Source organism: Atta cephalotes, assembly GCF_000143395.1.
Source record: "Atta cephalotes unplaced genomic scaffold scaffold00006, whole genome shotgun sequence".
NCBI lineage: Eukaryota > Metazoa > Arthropoda > Insecta > Hymenoptera > Formicidae > Atta > Atta cephalotes.
The window spans coordinates 7325837-7331623 of record NW_012130070.1 but is presented as its reverse complement, the minus strand read 5'-3'; positions in this window follow the sequence as shown (position 1 = coordinate 7331623).

The window sequence follows — 5787 nt, the reverse complement described above, 5'->3', positions numbered from 1 at the left end:
TCTATATATATATATATATATATATATATATATATATATATACGCTATACAATTATACGTAATATAATAATTTATATATATATATAAATTATATGTGTATAAATTTTATATGTATAATTATATATAAAATTTATATATAATATAAATTTCTAAGATGCTGTACAATAGTACTGTATTTCCACGTTATTTAAAGAGAAATTAAAGATTATTATGTTTTTTATCTTCTTACAATGTTGAGCAAAATATGTTGCTGTTCAACAATGCACAAAGCATTTACAGAGTGCTCAAAGCTTGTTTGATAAAAGTTTCATAGACGAATTTTAGGACTCGTATTTTAGGACATATAGACATAAATGTACTTTTTCACATGTTGCATTTCACATTTCCAAGATTTTTCACCTTCATGAAATGACTGCACTTAGCTGATACGTAAATTATAAATAAAAGCGTTTTCCACTTGTCGAAGGAGATTTTATTAACGTACGGAATAGATACTGCACTTGAAATTAATTGCAATGTGAAATAGCGTAATATTATTGTGATTTTAAATATACAATACAACATGTATACTCTTATTATTATGTATGTATGTACATCTATGCGTGTATAGTTATGTAAATTTATTCAAATAATGTTTCTAATGACAAAACAATAATGAGCAATGTCTTTCTACATATGTGTGAATTTTTATTTTTTTGTGTTCCCGCTCATCCATCCTGTTTTGTATAAATTCTCTGTTGTAAGAAAAACAACTCACATAGCGAATTCGATCACTTGAAATTAGCAAAGTTAAACGTAAAAGTATATAAATATTTTAAACGATTATTTATTCTACTAGCGATATTGTCACGTTATTTAACAATATGTGTATCATTTCATTGTCAAAATTGATTATATTGTATCACTGCATTGAGATAGTTTATATAAAGCAGCTTTTAATATGCACTAATCTAATGTAGTGTAAGTGATCGAATTCACCATAATATATGTTAAAATATAAATTATAATTTTGACTCAAATTTTATTGTGTTAATGTAATTTTATTGTCTTTATAATACAGAACGTAAGAGCGCAAGAAATTTGTGATTGATTATCCAGTGCACTAGGTCAAGCTTGTACAATGACGGAACATAGGAAATTCCTGAGAAACGATGAATTCTTCGAGTGCATTAGGGCTACTGATACGGTAGCTATTCGCGTGACATTTCATGAATGGAATGTGAGGTATAACAGAACCGCCGATAGCTGTCATACCAAAGACACACTAGTAAATTCCAGCTTTTTCGAAAATAAACGTTTTGAATTTTGTATAAAATTTTTTTATTAAATTTTTTGGATAACTGTTATATTCGTCCAATGAAGAAAGATCGGTTATTTGTGCCATGTTAAATAATTTCTTCTTAAATAAAAATTTTGAATAATTATTAATTATTCCACTTAGGAAAATTAATTAATCATATATAATTAATGATTTGAAAATAATATTTTTTGTTGTAATAAACTATTGTTACTCGATACAGCCGCGGTAACAAAAAATGCGAATTAAATCTAATGTTTAATTTCTAAAATGTCAGAATGAAATTTACCTTCATTTCATATATTTTTTTCAAATTTTTATTATGTGTACATTTTATAATATCAAGAGTAGTAAAATTGTAAAATATAGGTGAATAAAATAAAAGAAAAAATAAAGAAAATTATATTTTTTACGTTTTAATATTTCATTCTCCTAATTTATTAAAAGAAACACGAGGAAAATTTTCAATTTTATTAAAATTAAAATCGCTCAATCCGGCACGTAAGAATTTGATAAGAAATAAAAAGAATCAATAAAAAGAATAAAATAAAAAAAATCAACTCTCAAATACGAGCAATATATTGATATATGATTCATCAATATATTTAATTAAAATGCAAGGAATAAATTATGTCTGAGATAATTCGTACAATAAGACGTTAAATAGTTCTTGAATTCATGTTGAGAGCATTTCGTGGCGGTAAACTGGATGTTACGTGATGTGAAAGAATACACAAAGGCAAGTGCTCAGTCGACCGTTTTGTTTTGATAGCAGTGACGGACGCGGTTACGCGGTCTAGTGTGCCGTTGTGTATACAAAGCCCCGCCGGCGTGATGCTATCATTCATGTTGAGAGTGGACGAGACTCGATCTGATAGGTGATGTGGCGTGAATGTTGTCCCATTAGCTTTTAAGGACGTGATCACGATGAGTACGAAAATGCAATCCCTCTCGATTATTTAACTATTGATAAATAGTCGTCACTCACCCCATAGTTGCTCTGTTGCTTGACACTTTCTCCTCTTCCTCTTATTCACAAGTTCTGTTGTTGCTCTTTCGCAGCGAACCCACTTTCGCTTGCGAAAATATTGTTATTTACGATCCTGTTACACTCTCGTTAAATTTCACGACGCGACGCGCATTTTGTTGTCACATTGTTGCGGAAGAATTACGCGGGACTTATAGGTAGAAAAATTATAATTAAAATTACAAAATTATAAAAAAACGACTTCTGCAATGAAATTTTAAGGCGTAAAACTTAATTAAGCTTTAATTTTTAAGTCATAAAAAATTGAGCAATCATAATCAAATATAAGGAGAATACTCGATTTGATTATAATTAACTTTTTACGGCTTAAGGCATAAAGCTTAAAACCGGCAGTACACGATACTTGTTTTATTGCTGGATGCTAGCTGGATTAGAAGTCAGCACTACAGGCAATGCGGTGGCAAAAATCTAATCTCCAGCTAGCAATCCAACAAGAAAACAAGCATTATGTGCCGCCAGCTTAAGTCTTAAAATCTTGCTTTAAAATTTCATTATAGATACCATTTTAAAATCGTATTGTAGATGTCGCTTTAAAATCTTGTCATTGACGCTGTTTTAATAAGATTAAGGTAAAGTAATATCAAGTTAAAGTCAATTCAGGAAAAATTATAATAACGTTTTAAAACTTTTAACGATCATTTTGTGATAAATTCTTGACACAATGTTTTTTAAGTTGCTAGCTGGAGATGTTTTCAATTAAAAAATTATATCACAAAATGTTATCATCAAAAATATTGAATGATATCGCCGTTATGATTTTTTCTAAATCTAAATTGATTTCTACTTGATATCATCTTGATCTTATAATTGTTAATGAATTTAGTTGAACATATTAATGCATATTAAAGCTATATATTGATTTAATCTGATGAATGTAATATTCTATAATAATTCATTAGTAATAAATCAGAAATCAGAAGCTAGAAATTGGCCAATTATTCTTCTCGCATTTGACTGTGTGAGCCAATTTCTAATTTATGACTTCTGATTTATTATTAATAATTTATTTATTGTAGAATGTGCCTAAACTGTAAATATATTTCGAATTATAAAATACATTTCACTTAATAGTATAATAAAGTGTGTTGAATTTCGCGATTTAATCTATTTCTATTAAATTTATGTATAATATTAATATAATATTTATGTATAACATATACAAAGTATTTGAAAAGTTCCCTTAAATATCTTAAAAACTAAAAAGTAAATATTTCTGAGAAAAATTCATACAAAAATATGTTGTATAGTTTAAAATAGTCTAAATCCCAACGTGTCCAACTGACGGCTAAAATCTATTAAATGTTGTTCTAGACTATGTCCTGGATAACATTTGTTAAGATCAAAGCTATTGGAGATTATTTCTTTTATTTTCATTTTTGCACTAAAAATTCCATTTTTACGTAAAAATGAAAATAAGAAGTACAAATTCCAATGGTCTTGATCTTGACAAATGTTATCCAAGTCAGGATCTTGAACATTTAAGAGGTTTTAGCCGTTGGTCAGACATCTTTGATAGTGCCGGCAGTACTGTAACTTTCAAGTTTTATAACATGAAAAGTACTAAAATGAAAATAACTTTATTATAGTGTTTTAAAAAACTCTTGACACTAGCTATTATATTCTAAAATAAAAAATAGAATATAATAGCTAGTGTCAAGAGCTTTTTTTGTTTAAAAAAAAGCAATTTGACCTTGACCTTGATCTTGATGAATCTGATCTTGATGGCGCTATCTAAAATCAAACTATAAGATAAGATCAAAGATAAGATCAATAAATCGACCATTTTAAACTATACAACTTTTGTATGAATCATTTTTCTTAGAAATGCTTATTTTTCAAGATATTTAATAAACTTTTTGAATATCGTGTATAATAAATTTATATATTATAAGTACATATTTTTACATCAATTTTAATATTCGAATTTTAATATGCATCAGTGCGCACTGAGTGTATCTAACTAATTTTCTGGTAAAAATAAAAATCGAAGCGCAAGTCAAATATAAATGAAGTTTTTAAAAGGCGAAAATTGAAAGAACGAAACGTAAAAGAAGTGTATAAATGCTTCTTTTACATTTTGTCTAGTACAATTTTTCGTCTAGAAGTTTCGTTTACGCTTATGTTACTATCTCCTTATATCCGATTTACGCTCCGATTTTTATTTTCGTCAGAGATTCGTTATATGATTTTGTATTCTACCTGGGACGAACGCGCACAGCTCAGTGATCCGCTCGACGCTTGTGACATTGCGAAATCAGAGATCGAATTTGAAATGGCGCGACGGAGGATTTGGCAGAATTGCGTTAACTTCAGAAGCAATCGGGATTCGTCGTATGTCACTTTCATACGATTGTTAATCCTGTATAGTGAATAAATATATGAATAAATATATGAATGCGTGAATAAATATATGAAATTGTTAAAATTTACGAGTATTCCCATAATGGCATAACAGAATGTTCGAAAAGACAAAATCATCACTTTGCCAAAAAATTCACTCTGTTATGAAAGATATTTTATCAATAATGGCGTTTAGTAGAAAAGATAGCTTTAATTGCAACTGTTGTTAGATCCTTTTATATGATTGATTTAGACATTTAGTAAAGAACTAAAAGCAAGATCAATCATGTTAAAAATTTTACAACAGTTGCAAAGCGCTTTTGTTGTAGAACGCAGCCAATGCTCGTGCGATTAATCTCATTTAAATTCAATGTACAAAATTTCCGTTTTGCCATTATACTTAATGTCGAGATGTGAAATACAGTATCGACCGTGAATAGTTTACCAATCGAAACTTGCATGCTTCTTGATTTAGTGCTGCGATATTCCATTAATGATGACGATACACATTTGAAAGTAGTTTCGGAAACTTAATCCTCGTCGCGTAATACTCATGACGCAAGTCAAATTTAGAGATAAGCGACGCAAGAGATGACAAATGCCATTGATCATTCGCGAACGTAATGTTGTATGTGAATGTAAGTACATGAAGAAGAAGTGCAATGAGATGGAAGACATGGGAAATGGACGCATCGAGCGTTGGTGGAGCTACGACGGAATGAGTAATGACTACTTATTTATTATCTATTTATAGTGGATTTTGCTACATTAAGATTTTTCTGTCACTCAATTTGTCTCCACAATATCTTAAATTGAAATCCGTCATTATAGATTTGCGGCGTATCACGATAAAAAAAAATTGCATTCTGAAATGAACTTCGTGATCGTAATAACGATCTATTCATACAATAAATTTTCCATAAATTGATTGCGTGAGTTAATGGAAATAACGATAGCAGTGGAATAATAATAATTAGCAGTCATCACGATTACTTTCCGCATCAGCAGGTTTTTATTAAACATCTATTTACATAAATAAAAGACTCAATGTGTGTAACCGTCGTCTTTATTTTATAAAAATATTAATTAGTTTGACCACTGT